The sequence below is a fragment of the Oncorhynchus gorbuscha genome, linkage group LG05, assembly GCF_021184085.1.
Source record: "Oncorhynchus gorbuscha isolate QuinsamMale2020 ecotype Even-year linkage group LG05, OgorEven_v1.0, whole genome shotgun sequence".
Classification (NCBI taxonomy): domain Eukaryota; kingdom Metazoa; phylum Chordata; class Actinopteri; order Salmoniformes; family Salmonidae; genus Oncorhynchus; species Oncorhynchus gorbuscha.
The window spans coordinates 15,702,828-15,727,273 of NC_060177.1; positions in this window are offsets into that span (position 1 = coordinate 15,702,828).

The following is a 24,446-nucleotide window of genomic DNA, read 5'->3' on the forward strand; positions in this document are numbered from 1 at the left end:
CATAACAGATGCTGAAGTACGGACCAATTCCAAGCTCTGACCAGTGGAATGATGAATACATAGCTCCAGACCTAGTAGATGTATCCGGATCCTCCACATACGAGGAGCCTATGTTAGATGAAACCATTTTTGATGTTTAGGAAATTTAGGTTGTTTCTTGTTTTGATGTTTAGACTGTTTCTTTGATGCAGATTGTAATGACAATCCTGATAAGAAGAGTTATGATTCTGATGTAGGCCTAGAACAGTCAGTGTGAATGCTTGTATTGGTTTCTGTTAGGTTGTATTTGAATAACAATAAATATTTCTAATACAAATAGATGTGTGCTTTTTAATATTTTTAATACAACTAGATGTGTGATTGGATGTATAATATTTAGTCATAGGGTGGATATGTTATGGGATTTTTATGAATAATGACTAAAATATATATACATTTAACTTAGAACTATAACTAAACAGAATACTACTATGTTACTGTATGAATGTATGAATCTTATTGTAATCATAATACTGAATATAATGTGTGTAGTTTTAGTCAAGAATTAGTCTGTTCCTTGTTAGAAACTAATGAGGCCATTGTCAGACCGGCTGGAATACTGGTCTCTGTCCATTTTATGCAAATAAGGATCTTACAAATTCTTAGAAACAGACAGAGTAATTTAAATTGAATTGGTTAATGAATACATATAGGAATTGTAAAATTCCTTTAACAATCCACAACATTGACAGAGTGAAAATAAGGAAGCCTATACAGAAAACATACATCCTGTTTGTAATAAGGTACTAAAGTAAAACTGCAAAAAAATGTGGCAAAGAAAATAACTTTATGTCCTGAATACAAATTGTTATGTTTGGGGCAAACCTCACACAGCATATCACTGAGTGCCACTCTTCACATTTTCAAGCATGGTGGTGGCTGCATCATGTCATGGGTATAATTGTCATCGACAATGGAGTTTTTATGATAAAAGAAAAGGATTTCCTCCAGTGTCTATACATAAAGTGTAGATTGCATTTGGATTACTGTTATAGTGTTCTTTGGGTTGTTAATTGGATTCGTTCCGACATTTCAAGATTTTTTCTATTATTTTTATTATTATTTGTGTACTTTGACATTTTACTGCATTGTTAGGAGCTAGTAATATATACATTTCACTGCACCCGCTATAACATACTAAACTGTGTACCTTGAATGACCAATAAACTTAGATTTGATTATTAGATTTTGGCCTAGTGTGACTTCTAGGCTGATATAAACCAAGCCGGTAGGTTCAAATTAAACAAAAAGAATAAAATATTTGGAATTCAATCAACAGCATGTACATTTTTAGGGTCCAATACAAACCCGGGTAGCCTAAAATCATTCTTAATTAAAGAGTAACTTTTATTATTTTATTTTTTTCTTTGATAACCAGAAGAGGTTTCAGGATTTGTTATAGTGAAACTCACCAATTCTGGTCTTCATTTGGACAGTTCATTGCAAAAGTCATATATTTTGGTCTTTTACTATTAAATCTTGCTCTTTTTGCCCCTATAGGTTCAACTACTTTTGAAATCGTGATGTAGAGGCATTTCATCTCAAGGGATGTGCTGAGTGGTACCCCCTCAAGAATTACTACAAAAGCAGGTGACAGGGCACCTTTTTTGACAATGGTCTTGGTAAGTGGAGTGTTCCAATACATTAAGCATGATGCTTCCTTGACTAGACTACTGACGGTACACAACATTCAAAAGGCAGTAAGGCACATTTCCGCATATGACCAAATTCATAGTTTTGCTTACTTTTTCATACACATCTATGTGCTTTTACAGAGAAAAAAAACATGTTAAGCATACCTAATTTCAAAATAGGCCATCATCACTGTCAATTGTAAATTATAATTCTTCACATTTTACAGGTGAAATTGCAACAGCATGCCAATTATCTGATTGATCTCAATAAGTTTCATGGGAATAAGATAATAAGATATTTTTGAATTACTGTTTTATGAGAGAATTAGAGCAGATGGTGTTATCAAACTATTACATAATCAAAGCATGCAGTATATCCTGCCTAGTGGCTCTGTTGAGTTTTGGCCCATTTTTTTAGTATTCAGCTTCAGCTAACCATCCTCAAATGTAATTAGAAATGAGGAGCGGTTTTTGGTGTAACAGTAATGTTATAGGCCTACTATGCTATAATATTTGTTTATTTTAATGTAAAATGCGAATTAATCGTTATTTGATCTTGCAAGACATTGATTCAGCTTTGATCTAACTTTACTAAAGGGCACCATTGTGAGAAGTGATAATATCCTATTTGTAATAATAGGTGAGTAGGACAGATATTGATAAATCTTATTTAAACGATTGGAGCGGCCTGGTTCTAGAAGGACATAGCTAAATAAACATAGATTTGATTAGCCTGAACACATGGTAACAATTTTCCCATATTACAGAATAAAAGAAAACAGAGAGGTGAACTATCAATTCATAGAATTTATTTGGATAGATTTATTCATCAAATCAATTGACCAAGTAGTGAACATAAATCACTCATTTAAAAATAGCCATAAAATCAAGCTTTTTGAGTAGGGTATTCACGCATCTCAATAAACCAGTGGCCATATTTTAACATGTAAATCTTGCTGGAGCAAAATTAAAAACATTTTTAGATGCATATCAGCAAAGCCACAACACAACACTAAACAATATATTACAGTGTCCACAAATGGTTTAGGGCCTAAATAAAGCTGTCCCAACAGCAGAGATTTATTTTCTGCACCATGGAGTGAATCCTTACCACTGCTACACCTGGCTAAGAGCGGAGCCTTGTCTGGTAGCTAAACATTTAATTCAGCCTCATTTACTGCCTTTATAAAAACATAGCTGATATGGCTGACTTGCTTAAACAAATGTGGTTTCTACTGACAATTGAGATATGGCGTAAGAGAACAAAGAGCGGATAAGTGGCAATGCATAATTTAGATTAAGACATTAACGAGCTAGGACAGATGTAGTCAATATAACTATTTGTTCAGCACTTTTGAAATGTACAGCGACAGAATTCAAAAGATAGTCCATTCTTACAGTATTCTCCCTGTACACCATGTCAGACCCGTAGAATAAATAATGGGGGCATATAAGCAGACAATGAAAGCAGACAATATTCGATGATTACATTTCTCTAAACAGGCTATAGGCTACATGTGCACCACCAAGTCAGAACAGTGAGCTAAGTTAGGAAGGGGACAGGGACCACATTTTTAGGGTGAGGCTCATGGGCTACTAACAGCTTACTACACAACATACACTTTCCCTCCGCAAGGCAATCAAACAAGCTAAGCGTCAGTATAGAGACAAAGTAGAATCTTAATTCAACAGCTCAGACACAAGAGGTATGTGGCAGGGCCTAAAGTCAATCACGGATTACAAAAAGAGAACCAGCACCGTCACGGATCAGGATGTCTTGCTCCCAGGCAGACTAAATAACTTTTTTGCCCGCTTTGAGGACAATACAGTGCCACTGACACTGCCCGCAACTAAAACATGCGGACTCTCCTTCACTGCAGCCGACGTGAGGAAAACATTTAAACGTGTCAACCCTCGCAAGGCTGCAGGCCCAGACGGCATCCCCAGCCGCGCCCTCAGAGCATGCGCAGACCAGCTGGCTGTTGTTCCCACATGCTTCAAGAGGGCCACCATTGTTCCTGTTCCCAAGAAAGCTAAGGTAACTGAGCTAAACGAATGAGCACTCACTTCCGTCATCATGAAGTGCTTTGAGAGACTAGTCAAGGACCATATCACCTCCACCCTATCTGACACCCCAGGCTTACCGCCCAAATAGGTCCACAGACGATGCAATCTCAACCACACTGCACATTGCCCTAACCCATCAAGACAAGAGGAATACCTATGTGAGAATGCTGTTCATCGACTACAGCTCGACATTTAACACCATAGTGCCCTCCAAGCTCGTCATCAAGCTCGAGACCCTGAGTCTCGACCCCGCCCTGTGCAACTGGGTACTGGACTTCCTGACGGGCCGCCCCCAGGTGGTGAGGGTAGGCAACAACATCTCCACCCCGCTGATCCTCAACACTGGGGCCTCACAAGGGTGCGTTCTGAGCCCTCTCCTGTACTCCCTGTTCACCCACGACTGCGTGGCCACGCACGCCTCCAACTCAATCATCAAGTTTGCGGACGACACAACAGTGGTAAGCTTGATTACCAACAACGACGAGACGGCCTACAGGGAGGAGATGAGGGCCCTCGGAGTGTGGTGTCAGGAAAATAACCTCACACTCAACGTCAACAAAACTAAGGAGATGATTGTGGACTTCAGGAAACAGCAGAGGGAACACCCCCCTATCCACATCGATGGAACAGTAGTGGAGAGGGTAGTAAGTTTTAAGTTCCTCGGCGTACACATCACAGACAAACTGAATTGGTCCACCCACACAGACAGCATCGTGAAGAAGGCGCAGCAGCGCCTCTTCAACCTCAGGAGGCTGAAGAAATTCAGCTTATCACCAAAAGCACTCACAAACTTCTACAGATGCACAATAGAGAGCATCCTGTCGGGCTGTATCACCGCCTGGTACGGCAACTGCTCCGCCCACAACCTTAAAGGCTCTCCAGAGGGTAGTGAGGTCTGCACAACGCATCACCGGGGGAAAACTACCTGCCCTCCAGGACTCCTACACCACCCGATGTCACAGGAAGGCCATAAAGATCATCAAGGACAGCAACCACCCGAGCCACTGCCTGTTCACCCCGCTATCATCCAGAAGGCGAGGTCAGTACAGGTGCATCAAAGCTGGGACTGAGAGACTGAAAAACAGCTTCTATCTCAAGGCCATCAGACTGTTAAACAGCCACCACTAACATTGAGTGGCTGCTGCCAACACACTGACTCAACTCCAGCCACTTTAATAATGGGAATTGATGGGAAATTATGTAAAATATATCACTAGCCACTTTAAACAATGCTACCTAATATAATGATCCCTACTATTCATCTCATATGTATACGTATATACTGTACTCTATATCATCTACTGCATCCTTATGTAATACATGTATCACTAGCCACTTTAACTATGCTACTTTGTTTACCTACTCATCTCATATGTATATACTGCACTCAATACCATCTACTGTATCTTGCCTATGCCGCTCTGTACCATCACTCATTCATATATCTTTATGTACATATTCTTTATCCCCTTACACTTGTGTCTATAAGGTAGTAGTTTTGGAATTGTTAGCTCGATTACTTGTTGGTTATCACTGCATTGTCGGAACTAGAAGCACAAGCATTTCACTACACTTGCACTAACATCTGCTAACCATGTGTATGTGACAAATAAAATTTGATGTGATTTGATTTAGTATTACGTTCTTAGCTAAAGTACACAAATCTCCCTGGAATATTATATCATTTATGCAGCAGCATTCAATACTTTGTTGTAATCATCTTGTTGTGCTTGAACAGGAAGGTGTACCACGGTCGTAATTGGGCAAATGTTGTCATCAAACTTTGTTATCAAAGTCTGTCAATCTCTGGATTTACAGTGCTTTCAATGCAACTGGTAAATGTAAAAAAAACAAGGTCGAATCATGGAGTCAGCGATCTTCAAGTTGGAACTAAAAAGAGGCCAACGTTCCCAACTTGGAATTCCAAGTTGAATGACCGTTCAAAACTTATTTTCCCAGACGGAGCTAATTTCTTTCAGAGTTCCTTGTTGTCTTGAACTCACTGGAGTCTGAGACTTTCCAGTTCCGAGTTTGCAGTTGTTTTGAACACGGCAGAAGTCATGCTGGATTGACAGCATGGCCAATGTATTCAACCTTTTCTGGCCCCATCTTGTTGAATGTTTATCCTTTTAAGCTTAGAAAGAGACCTTAAAAGCAAGATTTGGACCCCACACCCACTCCACTGAATAGCAGGATAGTGATTGCTTGTAGTTAGCCACTGATTCCTTCCAAACTACTCATTGTTGAATTTGCGATTTCCAACTTGTTGTGTAATGTTTATGTCCAATGGCCGGTGAGCACCGATACATTTTATCTACAATTTCTCTTCATAATTTCTCTTCATACGACAAGGATTGAAAAGGATTTGCCAGTAGATTGTCGACTTGATTCATGATGATGACTGCTAGATACGATTTTGAAAGTATGATGTTGACATGATCAGTCCAATCAAATCTACAGTAGATATAACGTGATTTGACATAATTTTATCTGTGGCCAACGACCTTGAGCCTTCTTGGATGAGCACTTTTAATGTACAGTGCATTCAGAAAGGATTCAGACCCCATGACTTTTTCCACATTTTGTTACATTACAGCATTATTCTAAAATGTATGAAATAGTTTTTTCCCACATCAATCTACACACAATACCCCATAATGACAAAGTAAAAACATATTTTTAGAAATCTTTGCTAATTTATTTAAAAGGAAAACTGGAAATATTACCCTTTACTCAGTACTTTGTTGAAGCACCTTTGGCAGCGATTTTCAGGCCTGTGCAGAGATGTTCGGCTGGGTTCAAGTCTGGTCTCTGGTCGGGCCACTCAAGTACATTGAGAGACTCCGGCGGCTGCAGTCTGAGGTCCTGAGTGTTCTGGAGCAGGTTTTCATCAAGGATCTCTCTGTACTTTGCGCCGTTCATCTTTGACTCGATCCTGACTAGTTTCCCAGTCCCTGCCGGTGAAAAACATCCCCACAGCATGATGCTGCCACAACCATGCTTCACCTTAGATATGGTGCCAGGTTTCCTCCAGTTGTGACGGTTGGCATTTAGGCCAAATAGTTCAATCTTGGTTTCATCAGACCAATGAATCTTGTTTCTCATGGTCCAAAAATCTTTAGCTGCAGAGATGGTTTTCCTTCTGGATGCTTCTCCAATCTCCACAGAGGAACTCTGGAGCTCTGTCAGAGTGACCATCAGGTTCTTGGTCACGTCGCTGACCAAGGCCCTTCTCTCCCGATTGCTCAGTTTGGCTGGGAGGCCAGCTCTAGGAAAAGACTTGGTGGTTCCAAACTTCTTCCATTAAACAATGATTGAGGCCTCTATGTTCTTGGGGACCTTCAATGCTGCAGAAATGTTTTGGTACCCTTCCCCAGATCTGTGCCTCAACACAATCCTGGCTCAGAGCTCTACGGACAATTCCTTCAACCTTATGGCTTGACTTGCTCTGACGTGCACTGTCAACTGTGGGACTTTATATACAGGTGTGTGGCTTTCCAAATCACGTCCAATCAATTGAATTTACTACAGGTGGACTCCAATCAACTTGTAGAAACTTCTCAAGGATGATCAACAGAAACAGAAACACCTGAGCTCAATTTTGAGTGTCAGAGCAAAGCATCTGAATACTATTGTAAATAAGATATTTATCTTTTTATTTTTAATACATTTGCAAAAATGTCAAATAACCTGTTTTCACTTTGTCATTATGAGGTATTGTGTGTAGATTGATGATATAAATGTATAATTTAATCCATTTTTGAATAGGGCTGTAACATAACAAAGTGTGGAAAAGGTCAAGGGGTCTGAATACTTCCAGAATGCACTATATATCATGGTCACAAGGCCTATGAAATTACATTTACATTTAAGTCATTTAGCAGACGCTCTTATCCAGAGCGACTTACAAATTGGTGCATTCACCTTATGACATCCAGTGGAACAACCACTTTACAATAGTGCATCTAAGTATTTTAAGGGGGGTGAGAAGGATTACTTTATCCTATCCTAGGTATTCCTTAAAGAGGTGGGGTTTCAGGTGTCTCCGGAAGGTGGTGATTGACTCCGCTGTCCTGGCGTCGTGAGGGAGTTTGTTCCACCATTGGGGAGCCAGAGCAGCGAACAGTTTTGACTGAGCTGAGCGGGAACTGTACTTCCTCAGTGGTAGGGAGGCGAGCAGGCCAGAGGTGGATGAACGCAGTGCCCTTATTTGGGTGTAGGGCCTGATCAGAGCCTGGAGGTACTGAGGTGCCGTTCCCCTCACAGCTCCGTAGGCAAGCACCATGGTCTATAACAAGTTATAGAGCAAACAACCCAATTATTACAACACAAATGTTGTATGGCTTTTTTTCTGGCTTGTTTTCCCAGTGATTTTCGCTGTAACTCCTGTAAGTGATCACATATTTTTCAGGGTTCCACTGTACAAGAGGGGGTCTGTTGAGTTTAATAAACAACAAGGCAGACAGTGCATTTTGAAATGGAAAAAAGGGAGGCCTTCAAGCTTCCACAGCACTACACACTTGTTCTCAGCATAAATGTTGTAGCTTTAACCAGTGGCATATTTTTCCTTGCACATTTTTTGTAGATTATATCATTTCGTGGGTCAATGTGAGACTCGCACCATCTTCTCTTGAAGTCAATAACACCTGTATGATGTTCGGATGCAGAAAGAATCAGGAGACAGATATTTTCGGATTCGGGAAGGAACAGGAGACAGACGTACAATTCCCGTCAGTGCACCAGGCTTTGGACGCCATAACTAAAATTTTGAACTGGAATGGTAGCATTTTATGGTGAGTAAAGTCAAGTATCTATACAAACTATTTCACACATTAGCAGCCTATACGCCCATTTCTTTCAAGGAAAATGTACTATGAAGAAAAATGTTGGGAACATCTCAAAGATATTGCGCAAAGAAGTTCATATTGGTGTAGCCTACAAGTTACCAATAGGCCCAATAACTATAACCTTACGAATTAAGCTTGTAATATTTGGATATGGACGAGTAGACTAATTGCACATTTTGCCCTCACACTGCTAACAATGGGTCAGTTGTTTCAGCCACTAACTAGGTTCAGGTTCAGGTCAGGGTTCATCTGAACATGTCTATGTTCTTTACTTCCACTCCCTCAATACCAATGTAGCCTAATTGGAGAAGCTGGACAGTGTGGGTTGAGAAGTAGAGGCTTTGTGATTTGGGTGACAGCCAGGATTCATGCAAACATAGGCAGCCTAGGCATGCTCCTGACTGGAACCAGTTTAATCAGTGGGTGCAGTCAATTTGTCTTGGGCTTTGATGTGATGGTGGGTTCTGGGTGACAGAAGGTAGGTCTAATGCACTAATTCTGTGTTCATCATCTGCGGAAGTATGATCTATCAATGTCAGGTTGGATGACCCCTACCCCAACCAAGCCTACCCTCAAAAGCTGTTCACATACATAAGGGGTACTTTTTTCACTATGTTCTTAATTTCACTACATTTTAACAATTCAAATGAGAATGTAATGCCACATTTGATTAATGGAATAGTACAAGCACTGCGATTCCCCATCCCCCTCATCCACGCATATGGGTTATTCAATTATTTACTGTATTTGGGATGATTGGAGTTAGTGTAAGAGCTGTAAGGCTTTGCCATAGTCAGTGATGTAGTGGTACATGTAGTAGACAGTACATATCTCATCCAAGGGTGGGTAAACTGTCAAGCAAAAAAAATAAGTGGGGAGGACCATCCTACTCAGTGAATTTCCTAAAAATGTAAATAGTGAAACATCAAAAAACCTTTTAGATAAAACTAGTCTAAATATATTCACGCCACCAAATAACTGATTAATTCATTAAAAACACACTGTTTTGCAATGAAGTACCCTCAACAGTACTCTGTAGGGCAGCACCATAGTGTAGCCGGAGGACAACTATTCCCCTTTTGGTACATTGACTTCAATACAAAATCGAGGAGGATCATGGTTCTAGCCCCCTTCCATAGACGTACACAGTAATTATAACGACAGCTGGAGGACATACTCTAACTTATCAGAGTTCTTGCAGCATAAACTGACATGTTTTCCATCCAATCAAAGGATCAGAGAATGAATCTATACTGAATCTATACTGTCTGTTTGTCTCATGTTTTGTCACACAACACAACGCGATATCTCAATTTTTTAAGCAGCGTGCAATTGGCATGGTGACTGCAGGAAAATCCACCAGACTTGTTGCCAGATAATTTAATGTTAATTTTTCTACCATAAGCTGCCTCCAAAATAGTTTTAGAGAATTTGGCAGTGCGTCCAACCGGCCTCACAACTGCCAACTCCTGTAATGGCGTTCGTCTGTTGAAGGAAGAGAGTCGGACCGAAATGCAGCGTGTTTATTACTCATGAAGAAGAAATGAAGAAAATGAAACGATACATGAAATAACTAAATACAAAAACAACAAACGGAACGTGCAACCTATTACCGCCTATCTGGCGAAACAACACAAAGACACGAACAATCACCCACGAAATACAAAGCGAAACTCAGGCTGCCTAAATACGGTTCCCAATCAGAGACAACGAGAATCACCTGACTGATTGAGAATCGCCTCAGGCAGCCAAGCCTATACAACACCCCTAATCAGCCGCGATCCCAAATACTACAAACCCCAATACGAAAAACAACATATAAACCCATGTCACACCCTGGCCTACCCAAACATATAACAAAAACATAAAATACAATGACCAAGGCGTGACAGAACCCCCCCCCCCCCCCAGGTGCGGACTCCCGGACGCACCTCAAACCATAGGGAGGGTCCGGGTGGGCGTCTGTCCATGGTGGCGGCTCCGGCTCGGGACGTGGACCCCACTCCATTAATGTCCTTGTTCCTCCCCTTCGCGTCCTGGGATAATCCACCCTCTCCGCCGACCATGGCCTAATAGTCCTCACCCAGATCCCCACATAACTGAGGAGCAGCTCGTGACCGAGGGGCATCTCGGGACAGAGGGGCAGCTCGGGACAGAGGGGCAGCTCGAGACAGAGGGGCAGCTCGGGACAGAGGGGCAGCTCGGGACAGAGGGGCAGCTCAGGACAGAGGGACAGCTCGGGACAGAGGGGCAGCTCGGAACTGAGAGGAAACCCAGTACTGAGAGGAAACCCAGTACTGAGAGGAAACCCAGTACTGAGAGGAAGCCCAGTACTGAGAGGAAGCCCAGTACTGAGATGAATCTCAGGCAGGTAGTAGGCTCTGGTAAATCCTGGCTGGCTGGCGGAACTGGAAGATTCAGGTTGACAAGCAGATCTGGAAGATTCTGGTTGTCTGGCAGATCTGGAAGAGATGGGTTGTCTGGCCGATCTGGAAGAGACTGGTTGTCTGGCAGATCTGGAAGAGACTGGTTGTCTGGCAGATCTGGAAGAGACTGGTTGTCTGGCAGATCTGGAAGAGACTGGTTGTCTGGCAGATCTGGAAGAGACTGGTTGTCTGGCGGCGCTGGGCTGACTGGCGGCGCTGGGCAGACTGGGAGCACTGGCGGCGCTGGGCAGACTGGGAGCACTGGCGGCGCTGGGCAGACTGGGAGCACTGGCGGAGTTGGGCAGACTGGGAGCACTGGCGGAGTTGGGCAGACTGGCGGCACTGGAGGCGCTGGGCAGACGGGAGACTCCGGCAGCGCAGGAGAAGAGAAAGGCTCTGGCTGCGCTAAACAGGCGGGAGACTCCGTCAGCGCAGGAGAGGAGAAAAGCGCTGGCTGCGCTGAACAGGCGAGGCGCACTGGAGGCCTGGTGTGTGGTGCTGGAACTGGTGGTACTGGATCGAGGACACGCACAGGAAGCCTGGTGCGGGCAGCTGCTACCGGAGGACTGGTGTGTGGAGGTGGCTCTGGATAGACCGGACCGTGCAGGCGCACTGGAGCTCTTAAGCACCGAGCCTGCCCAAGCTTACCTGGCTCGATGCCCACTCTAGCCCGGCCAATAGGAAGAGCTGGTATGTGCCGCACCGGGCTATGCTCCCGCACTGAAAACACTGTGCGCTCCATAGCATAACACGGTGCCTGCCCGGTCTCTCTAGCCCAACGGTGAGCACAGGGAGTTTGCGCAGGTCTCCTACCTGGCATAACTATTCTCCCTTCTAGACCTCCCCCAATAATTTTTTTGGTCTGCTTTTCGGGTTTCCTTGCCAACCGTGTTCCCTCGTATCGTCGGCTCCTATCTCTGGCTGCCTCGGCTCTCCTTAGTGCCTCCACCTGTTCCCATGGGAGGCGATCTCTTCCGGCCAATATCTCCTCCCAAGTGTAACAACCTTTACCATCCAACACGTCTTCCCATGTCCATTCTCCGAATAATTCATCCTCCTTTTGCTGCTCCAGCTGTCGCTGCCTGTTTATACCAGCGCCTCTCCGTTTTAGCCGGCGTGTCTTTTTCTTTGACTCCATTCGCCTATAGTCCTCTTCGCATTGACGCAGCAAATCCCAGGCGGGCGCCTGCACTCTCTCTGGGTCGGCCGCCCACCTGCCGATTTCTTTCCACGTCGTATACTCCATGCCTCTACCGTCCATAACGTCCTCCTTTCGCTCCTGCCAGTTTACACACTGCTCGGTCCGTGAGTGGTGGGGGATTCTGTAACGGAGTTCGTCTGTTGAAGGAAGAGAGTCGGACTGAAATGCAGCGTGTTTGTTACTCATGGTCTTTAAAGAAGAAAATTAAACGATACATGAAATAACTAAATACAAAAACAACAAACGGAAGGTGAAACCTATTATAGCCTATCTGGTGAAACAACACAAAGACAGGAACAATCACCCACGAAATACAAAGCGAAACTAAGGCAGCCTAAATACGGTTCCCAATCAGAGACAACGAGAATCACCTGACTGATTGAGAATCGCCTCAGGCAGCCAAGCCTATACAACACCCCTAATCAGCCGCGATCCCAAATACTACAAACCCCAATACGAAAAACAACATATAAACCCATGTCACACCCTGGCCTACCCAAACATATAACAAAAACACAAAATACAATGACCAAGGCGTGACAACTCCATGTAATCACGCCAGCCCAGGACCTCCACATACAACTTCTACACCTGCGTTATCGTCTGAGACCAGCCACCCGGACAGCTGATGAAACTGAGGAGTATTTCTATCTGTGATAAAGCCCTCTTGTGGTGAAAACTCATTCTGATTGCCTGGGCATGGCTCCCCTGGTGGATGGGCCTATGCCCTCCTGGGCCCATCATGGCTCCGCCCCTGCCCAGTCATGTGAAAGCCATAGATTAGGGCCTAATTAATTTAGCTAGTGCATAAAATGTAGTAGTTGTTGACTCAAAGAGAAAGACAATAGTTGTATTTTTCCACATTCACTTTCACTTATTTAGCTAGCTAATGCAGTTAATTTAGCCTACACAACAACCTGACTCAAACAGAGAGGAAAGCTGTTTATGTTAGCTTGCAAGTTAAGGCAATCTAACACTCCAACTCTTCCAAGTCAAGGTAAGCTTTCAGTTGTATTAATTTTGTACCATCAGGGCCCACCGGTGTAAGTGTTAAACTGCTGGCTGATTGTGGGTTTATTAACACATTAGTTCAAGTAGCAATGTTGACTATGGTGTTAGCTAATATGGTGAAACGATGAAGACTCTGTGTAGTGGTTAGCAGTTGTGATATGAAGGTTTGACTTGGAGAGGTTTTTTCGCCTGATCACAGACAGCTGAAGTGCACACCGCTTTCCACAAGCGAAGGGAAAATGTGAGAGGAGGAGAATGCGTAGATGTGATGATGATGTCGTATGGCTGCTATGAAAGTGAACTGTGTCTGCACGGGTGATCAGGGGTGTATTCATTCCACCGATTCTGTTGCAAAACATTTCTTAAAGCGAAACGTGGATGGCCCTGCCTGAATTTGTTCAATAGAAATTCTCGTTTTGCAACTGTTTGGACTAATGATTACATCCTAGATCAGCTATATGCTGGCAAGAGAGTGCAAGGTGGTAAAGAATGTGTCACAGTCTGTCACCAATCACTCAATGTGTCTCTCAACCTGTGCACCTACATTATAAACTTTCATTTGCAGGCTATGTTGGGGGGACCACGTGCTGGGTATAAGGCAACTTAGTTTATCATGTAGTACCCCAAACACAGCAATGTTATGTTGACCTGGGTGAATGGAATATGAATGACAGTCATCCAATATGCTGTAATAGAAATAAGGCCATGATGATCATTAAAAAAATGGTGCTCCTTAATCTTAAACAGCACCACCCGCCACTGGATTATTCACTACGCTGTATCAGATTAAATTGCATGCTGTCATCCTGTGAATTATTTAGACAAAACAACAATATATGTTTTTATTAACCAAAACAATAAACCTAGAGGTCTCATGTTATAGTTAGTGTCAGACAGTACCCTAAAAATGCATCAAATGCATTCAAACAAAACTTTGAGACAAAGAGTCAAGAGTGGTGAGACCTGCTTTCTGAAAAGATTAAGGGTGATGCAGCTAATTCAGCGGGTGTACGTCAAACATGAGCGCTGGCTATGACCTTTTGTGGCTATGAGAACAGGCCACCTCACAAAAACTGTATTAAAAATAAATGGAGGAGCTTTGTGGAAAGGTCAGGACATGTGTTTCTGAGATGTCTGGTATAAGTCTGTCTATAAGACTTAAATTAACTTCTTGGTGACAGGGGGGCAGTATTGAGTAGCTTGGATGAATAAGGTGCCCAGAGTAAACTGCCTGCTACTCTGTCCCAGATGCTGGTATATGCATTTTAGTAGTATTGGATAGAAAACACCCTGAAGTTTCTAAAACTGTTTGAATGATGTCTGTGAGTATAACAGAACTCATACGGCAGGCGAAAATCTGAGAAAAATCCAACCAGGAAGTAGGAAATCTGAGGCTTGAAGTTTTTTAACTCAGCCCCTATTGAAGATACAGTGGGATATTCGTTAAGTTGCACTTCCTATGGTTTCCACTAGATGTCAACAGTCTTCAGAACTTTGTTTGAGGATTCTACTGTGAAGTGGGACCGAATGAGAGAGGAATGAGTCAGAGGTCTGGCAGATTACCACAGGCTCTGTGGCGCGGTCACGAGAGAGTTAGCTCTCGTTCCACTGCTTTTCTACAGACAATGGAATTCTCCGGTTGGAACATTATTGAACATTTATGATAGAAACATCCTAAAGATTGATTCTATACTTAGTTTGACAAGTTTCTACGGGCTGTAACGGAACTTTTTGAACTTTTCGTTCGGCAGGACCTGAACTCGCTTTTGGATTTGTTTACCAAACGCCCTTACAAAAGAAGCTATTTGGACATAAATGATGGACATTATCGAACAAAACAAGCATTTATTGTGGAACTGAGATTCCTGGGAGTGCATTCTGATGAAGATCATCAAAGGTAAGTGAATATTTATAATGCTATTTTTGACTAATGTCGACCACCCAATATGGCGGTTATCTTTTTGGCTGCTTTGTTGTCTGAATGCTAGACTCAGGCTATTGAATGGTTTGCTTTTTCCGTAAAGATGTTTGAAATCTGACACAGCGGTTGCATTAAATGGCAAGTCTCAAATATCCGCCTGTCCCTTTTAATTCCCTGGCAATGTCACACATTTCAGCAAATAAATGCCTGTTTCAAATAAACGCCTTGTCTAAATGAATTGTTTATGAGGTTACCATGAATTACCATAAATTGTTTATAATGTTTAATGTTTGATTTGTTTCATTAAAGATGCACTCCGCAGAAATCGCTCCGCCATTTCTTGATTGCTAAAATTCTAATAGTTTACCTAATTTCAGATTGTGACAAAACAAACTAGTATAGTGTAGAGAATCATTGTACCATCTAAACCGCCTTGAAATTGCTTTTCCATAACCAACAAATATAATATTTTCAACTGTTTGAAACTGGTGTACAAAAACGAAAGTGTCACGCCCTGGTCGAAGTATTTTGTGTTTATCTTCATGTATTGTGTCAGGCCAGGGTGTGGCATGGGGTTTTTGTATTGTGGTGTGTTTTGTCTTTGGGTTTTGGTGTTGGTATTGGGATTGTAGCTTAGTGGGGTATCTAGCAAAGTCTATGGCTGTCTGGAGTGGTTCTCAATCAGAGGCAGGTGTTTATCGTTGTCTCTGATTGGGAACCATATTTAGGCAGCCATATTCTTTGAGTTTGTCGTGGGTGATTGTCCTTAGTGTCTTTGTTCCTGTCGCTTTGTTAGTTGACACAAGTATAGGCTGTTTCGGTTTTCGTTTCGTTATTTACGTTCTTTGTTTTGTAGTGTTTGTGTTAATTCGTGTTTACGGTGTTCATTAAACATGGATTGCAATCTACACGCTGCATTTTGGTCCGACTCTCCTTCACACATAGAAAACCGTTACAGAAAGGAAATGATGCAAAAATAAAACTTAAAAACGGGAGGCATAGAAATAGCGCACATGCAGTAGAACAGAACTACCGCTTCTTAGAATTGCTTTCAATGAGAATGACAGAGCTGTAACTCACATTTCTATGAGAATTTGTTCGCGTCTCCCAAAAAGTTACATATTTTAGCTTTAAGGTTCACAACACATTTTTGATATTTTCGGATGATTTGGAGATGATCGGCAAAAAGATTACATTTCGGGCACATGACTTGAATGGAATTTGTGCCACAAATGCTAAAACTTTTAAATATAACGTGTATAAGTCTATATACTGTAAAACTTCAATTAAACGGCATGTCTCAAATAGACGCCTGTCACTTATAATAGCCGGGCAATGACACACATTTCAGCATATAAACGCCTGTTTCAAATAAACAGTGGGTCTAAATTAATTGTTTATGAGGTTACCATGAATCACCATGAATTGTTTACAAGGTTTAATAATTGATTTGTTACTTTAAAGCTGCAGCATGTAACTTTTTGGGCGATCCGACCAAATTCACATAGAAATGTGAGTTATAGATCTGTCATTCTCATTGAAAGCAAGTCTAAGAAGCGGTAGATCTGTTCTATATGCGGTATTGTATCCCATTCTTAAGTTTTGTTTTGCGCCTTTTACTTTAGGTCTTGTACACCAGCTTCAAATGGCTGAAAATACAATATTTTCGGTTATTAAAATATATTTCCCAGGGGTTTAGATGGTACAATGATTCTCTACACTATACATTACTTGCTTTGTATTAGGCACACTTATAATTTAAGCAAACTGGAAATGGCAAAGCATTTCTGCATATTGCACCTTTAAGCTTGTAAGACTAGTAAGAAACTGCTAGCCATTGGCTGCTAACAGCTGAGAATTGATAGCTAAATGGCAAGCGTAAGACAGTCAACAACTTTGGGAGATCAGACATGTAGAAGTCGGCCAATAACCTTCCAGTGGTGAAAGTAAGATCTGCCGAAAATACACAGTCAAAGAGGAGAATAATTATTCTATAAATGATTTAAAAAAATGTATACAGGCATACTAAGACAAAAGAAACGTAACACAGTGTGTAAATGATAACATATTAGTGCAGGAATTGAATAAATTGATTAAAATGCTGGAAGTGAATGCTGGAATTAAACAATTAACAATGCAAATGTGCAAAAGCTATGTACATTAAGGAAATAGAAGCCTGGCTCAAATAAAAGCCTGTCTAGTAAGCACCTTTTGGTGATTTAAACACCTGGGCTATTAATCTAAGTTTTATGGTAGGCCTAGTAGTAGTGGGTGGTTGGCCGCCTTAATGATACTGTATTGAGAAAGGGAAAACAAGATGGTCAAAGACATTATAATCTTTTGAGTCTTTGAGAAATAAATTGCTGTGGATGTGTAAAATGTTCTTTTAGAGGTTGAACTCTTTAATGTTTTATTGTGTTTAATTGACTTTGACTTTATGGAATGCATAATTGCATTGTTTTTGTATTCAGTGCTGAAGTAATCTAACCCTAGATCATTAGTTTTTTTAACCATTTATAATCAAAAGAAGTATGACGATGGTAGCTTGTAAGCCTGATTGCTGGAATACCGAATTTTGTCTTGCTTTCCTGCAGGCCTACGGGAGACTGTAGCTTGTTGCCACAGGCAGCCACACACCATTGCAAGAGAGGGGACCTACACTTACAGTAGGAGTTGGAGTGGACCATCTCAGAACTGCAGCTACACTGTGATTAGGAGCTGTGCTCCATAACATCTCTCTTCCTAGTAACATTAGGACTCTCTGACATAGTTCTTTCCTTTGGGAGGTCATTGGGTGCGTTTAAGGGTCATTGGTTTGGGGAAGGTCGGTGTTGGTGATTGTGGTTGGCCATTGTGGACACCCCATAGACTATAACAAAGCATCCACCATAACAGCTGCAGTGTTGAAATTAACTGACCATTTAAGCCCTGATGAACTTGGGTCTTTGTCACTTCTCTTTGGATCCCTTGATTTTCATTTCCTTGGCCGTATTGGTTTTGGATATCATCTTATGACTGAATTAAGATCCTGCTGCTGGCCTAGTTATGGTAACATAGTGCACAAATTAGTGTGGCTTGTAGTAACTTGAGTCAAGCAAGGTTTTGATTATGTAACTTGTTGAATGAGCAGATCCTTTTTGTCTTTGTATTCATACAATAATCAAGATTGATTAGACAGCAATTGCCATCTGCTGTGCAAATGTTTTGAGTGATTTGAGTTTAAAATGCAGTAGCACACTCAATTTCAAAATGTGAATTTTATTCAAATTGTCACTCGAGCAGGTAATGGGTCACATCCTATGCTGATTTAAACAGTGGTGTATGCAGCTTAGCACTAGGCTACTTCACGGCTATAGCATATGTCCACCATCAGAAGGCTTAATGGACAGCAAACCTGGGAAGAAAATAGTTGTATATAAATGTTTTCAAATACTTGAGATAAACTATATTAGACTATGTAGAGTTTCAACTAAAAGCCAACTACAGTATTTTCTTTGATATTCAAGTCTCAGAAATGCAAACAATATTTTTAAGTATTTTGAATACGTCTCAGAAAACCAAATCATATTTGAAGATATTTGAATGCATGTAAGGTATTTGAATGCATGTAAGGTATTTGAATGCATGTAAGGTATTTGAATGCATGTAAGGTATTTGAATGCATGTAAGGTATTTGAATGCATGTAAGGTATTTGAATGCATGTAAGGTATTTGAATGCATGTAAGGTATTTGAAAACAAAATAAATATTTATTTGATGGCTGACAAATATTTAATGAAGAACCAAAAATGACAATAGTTAGTTGAATTCATGAAAATATATGATCATTAGCACATGGTGTGGAGGGCTGTTAGATATGAATCTTAATATAGCCTATAGCTAGAATTACATTAAATACATGAGGGACATTGAATCACCTAAACATTAGACTAGACCACTTTTGCAGCTTAAAAATGACTAACACATACACTACTGTTCAAAAGTTTGGTGTCACTTAGATGTGTCCTTGTTTTTGAAAGAAAATCATATGGACAAAAAAAACATGATTTTCTTTCAAAAACAAGGACACATCTAAGTGACACCAAACTTTTGAACGGTAGTGTATGTGTTAGTCATTTTTAAGCTGCAAAAGTGGTCTAGTCTAATGTTTAGGTGATTCAATGTCCCTCATGTATTTAATGTAATTCTAACATCAAATTGATCAGAAATTCAGTGTAGACATTGTTAATGTTGTAAATGACTATTGTAGCTGATAACGGCTGATTCTTTTGATTGAATATCTACATAGGCGTACAGAGGCCCATTAACAGCAACCATCACTCCTGTTTTCCAATGGCACGTTGTGTTAACTAACACGTTGTGTTAACTAATTATCATTTTAAAAGGCTAATTGATCATTAGAAAGCCCTTATGCAATTATGTTAGTACAGCTGAAAACTGTTGTTCTGATTAAAGAAGCAATACAACTGGCCTTCTTTAGACTAGTTGAGTATCTGGAGCATCAACATTTGTGGGTTCGATTACAAGCTCAAAATGGCCAGAAACAAATACATTTCTTCTGAAACTAATCAGTCTATTCTTTTTCTGAGAAATGAAGGTTATTCCACGCGAGAAATTGCCAAGAAACTGAAGATCTCGTACAACGCTGTGTACTACTCCCTTCACAGAACAGCACAAACTGGCCCTAACCAGAATAGAAAGAGAAGTTGAAGGCCCCGGTGCACAACTGAACAAGAGGACAAGTACATTAGAGTGTCTAGTTTGAGAAACAGATACCCCCCACGTCCTCAACCGCAAAACACCAGTCTCAACGTCAACAGTGAAGAGGCGACTCCGGGATGCTGACTTTCTATTCATAGTTCCTCTGTCTAGTGTCTGTGTTCTTTTGCCCATCTTAGTATTTTCTTCTTATTTTCCAGTCTGAGATATGGATTTTTCTTTGCAACTCTGCCTAGAAGGCCAACAAGGAAATCTCTAAGTGACCCCACTCTTTTGAACAGTAGTGTATATTTTCATAACTGAGACATAAGGTAATGCAGTATCACTTGACATCAAGTTCCTATACATGTGTAGTAACTTTGTGATTATTACAATAGCAACATTTTTGTTACGTAGGACTTTGGAAATTGCTTTATAATTGCATAATAATGGAGTTATTACATAAGTGGAACATGGAACAGTCACTATTCCTCTCGTGTACAGTAGTTACAAAAACTCTGCTCATTGCTATGGAATTAAAATATAATTACCAAGTATTATGTAACAACATGCTAATAAAATGTTTCTCCAAAGTTAATTTCCATTTTATTACACAGGCACAAGAACAGTTTAATGTTAAGTGTTACTGAGAATGCTAAAAGTAACAAAATATGTCTATTAAGTGTCGAAAGGAAACTAAATAATAATAAGGTAGGTGGAAAATCATGTTATTTTGTATTCGGAGTAAACTATCCTTTTAGAGATGGTATACTATGTGTTTGAAACAAGAACACTTAGTCCTACCCTCAGATGGAGAAAGAGGTTCAAGTTGTTTTTGCTAAGCATCCAATGTTCTGTTTGCAAATGGATTTGAATTACTCTGCAGTATATACACTGAAAAAAATATAAACGCAACATGCAACCATTTCAAACATTTTACTGAGTTACAGTCCATATTAGGAAATCAGTCAATGAACTTGAACTGGAACATGCTGTCAATCCAGAGCATCCCAACATGCCTGGTGAGTAGGTTGGCCATGGATGAACTGGGACATCAGCTTCCAGGAATTGTGTACAGATTGTTGCACCATGGTGTAACGATGTTCGTCTGTTGTAAGAAGAGAGTCAGACCGAAATGCAGCGTGTAGGTTACTCATGACTTTAATGAATGAAAACGGTACATGAAATAACTGAAATACGAAAACAACAAACGAAACGTGAAACTAATTACAGCCTATCTGGTGACTACTACACAGAGACAGGTACAAACAGCCACAAAATACAAAGCGAACTCAGGCTACCTAAATACGGTTCCCAATCAGAGACAACGATAAGCACCTGACTCCAATTGTGAATCGCCTCAGGCAGCCAAGCCTATACAACACCCCTAATTATCCGCGATCCCAAATACTACAAACCCCAATACGAAAAACAACATATAAACCCATGTCACACCCTGGCCTACCCAAACATATAACAAAAACACAAAATACAATGACCAAGGCGTGACAGAAACCCCCCCCCCTAAGGTGCGGACTCCCGGACGCACCTCAAGAGCATAGGGAGGGTCCGGGTGGGCGTCTGTCCATGGTGGCGGTTCTGGCTCGGGACGTGGACCCCACTCCATAAATGTCCTATTTCCTCCCCTTCGCGTCCTGGGATAATCCACCTTCTCCGCCGACCATGGCCTAATAGTCCTCACCCTGATCCCCACATAACTGAGGAGCAGCTCGTGACAGAGGGGCAGGTCGGGACAGAGGGGCAGCTCAGGACAGAGGGGCATCTCAGGACAGAGGGGCATCTCAGGACAGAGGGGCATCTCAGGACAGAGGGGCAGCTCGGGACAGAGGGGCATCTCAGGACAGAGGGGCATCTCAGGACAGAGGGGCAGCTCGGGACAGAGGGGCAGCTCAGGACAGAGGGGCAGCTCAGGACAGAGGGGCATCTCAGGACAGAGGGGCATCTCAGGACAGAGGGGCATCTCAGGACAGAGGGGCATCTCAGGACAGAGGGGCATCTCAGGACAGAGGGGCAGCTCGGGACAGAGGGGCAGCTCAGGACAGAGGGGCAGCTCAGGACAGAGGGGCATCTCAGGACAGAGGGGCATCTCAGGACAGAGGGGCATCTCAGGACAGAGGGGCATCTCAGGACAGAGGGGCAGCTCGGGACAGAGGGGCAGGTCAGGACAGAGGGGCAGCTCAGGACAGAGGGGCATCTCAGGACAGAGGGGCATCTCAGGACAGAGGGGCATCTCAGGACAGAGGAAGCCCGGGACTGAGGGGAAGCCCGGGACTGAGGGGAAGCCCGGGACTGAGGGGAAGCCCGGTACTGAGAGGAAGCCCGGTACTGAGAGGAAGCCCGGTACTGAGAGGAAGCCCAGTACTGAGAGGAAGCACAGTACTGAGATGAAGCTCAGGCAGGTAGTAGGCTCCGGTAAATCCTGGTTGTCGGGCAGATCTAGAAGAGACTGGTTGTCGGGGAGATCTGGAAGAGACTGGTTGTCTGGCGGCGCTGGGCTGACTGGGAGCACTGGCGGCGCCGGGCAGACTGGGAGCACTGGGCAGACTGGGAGCACTGGCGGAGCTGGGCAGACTGGGAGCACTGGCGGAGCTGGGCAGAATGCGAGCACTGGCCGCGCTGGGCAGACTGGGAGCACTGGCCGCGCTGGGCAGACTGGGAGCAATGGCCGCGCTGGGCAGACTGGGAGCACTGGCCGCACTGGGCCGACTGGGAGCACTGGCGGCGCTGGGCAGACTGGAGACTCCGGCAGCACAGGAGAGGAGAAAGGCTCTGGCTGTGCTAAACAGGCAGGAGACTCCAACAGCGCAGGAGAGGAGAAAAGCGCTGGCTGCGCTGAACAGGCGAGGCGCACTGGAGGCCTGGTGCGTGGTGCTGGAACTGGTGGTACTGGCGCGAGGACACGCACAGGAAGCCTGGTGCGGGGAGCTGCTACCGGAGGACTGGTGTGTAGAGGTGGCTCTGGATAGACCGGACCGTACAGGCGCACTGGAGCTCTTGAGCACCGAGCCTGCCCAAGCTTACCTGGCTCGATGCCCACTCTAGCCCGGCCAATAGGAAGAGCTGGTATGTGCCGCACCGGGCTATGCTCCCGCACTGAAAACACTGTGCGCTCCATAGCATAACACGGTGCCTGCCCGGTCTCTCTAGCCCAACGGTGAGCACAGGGAGTTTGCGCAGGTCTCCTACCTGGCATAACTATTCTCCCTTCTAGCCCCCCCCAAAAAAATTTTTGGGGCTGCTTTTCAGGTTTCCTTGCCAACCGTGTTCCCTCGTATCGTCGGCTCCTATCTCCGGCTGCCTCTGCTCTCCTTAGTGCCTCCACCTGTTCCCATGGGAGGCGATCTCTTCCGGCCAATATCTCCTCCCAAGTGTAACAACCTTTACCATCCAACATGTCTTACCATGTCCATTCTCCGAATAATTCATCCTCCCTTTGCTGCTCCAGCTGTCGCTGCCTGTTTAAACCAGCGCCTCTCCGTTTTAGCCGGCGTGTCTTTTTCTTTGACTCGATTCGCCTGTAGCCCTCTTCACACTGCTGAAGCGAATCCCAGGCGGGCGCCTGCACTCTCTCTGGGTCGGCCGCCCACCTGTCGATTTCTTCCCACGTCGTATACTCCATGCCTTTACCTTCCATAACAACCTCCTTTAGCTCCTGCCAGTTCACACGCTGCTCGGTCTGTGAGTGGTGGGTGTTTCTGTAACGACGTTCGTCTGTTGTAAGAAGAGAGTCAGACCGAAATGCAGCGTGTAGTTTACTCATGACTGTAATGAATAAAACGTTACATGAAATAACTGAAATACGAAAACAACAAACGAAACGTGAAACTAATTACAGCCTATCAGGTGACTACTACACAGAGACAGGTACAAACACCCACAAAATACAAAGCGAACTCAGGTTACCTAAATACGGTTCCCAATCAGAGACAACGATAAGCACCTGACTCCAATTGAGAATCGCCTCAGGCAGCCAAGCCTATACAACACCCCTAATTAGCCGCGATCCCAAATACTACAAACCCCAATACGAAAAACAACATATAAACCCATGTCACACCCTGGCCTACCCAAACATATAACAAAAACACAAAATACAATGACCAAGGCGTGACACATGGGGCCGTGCATTATCATGCTGAAACATGAGGTGACGGCGGTGGATGAAAGGCACGACAATGGGCCTCAGGATCTAGTCACGGTATCTCTGTGCATTCAAATTGCCATCAATGTTGACAGTATGCCTGCCCATAACATAACCCTATATCCACCATGGGGCACTCTGTTCACAACAGCAAACCACTCACTCACACAATGCTTTACACGTGGTCTACTGTTGTGAGGCCAGTTGGACGTACTGCCATATTCTCTAAAACAACGCTGTAGGCGGCTTATGGTAGAGAAATTAACCTTAAATAATCTGGCAACAACTCTGGTGTATTCCTGCAGTCAGCATGCCAATTGCACGCTCCCTCAAAACTTGAGACATCTGTGACATTGTGTTGTGTGACAAAACTGCACATTTTAGGGTGTCCTTTTATTTTTCACAGCACAAGGTGCACCTGTGTAATGATCATGCTGTTT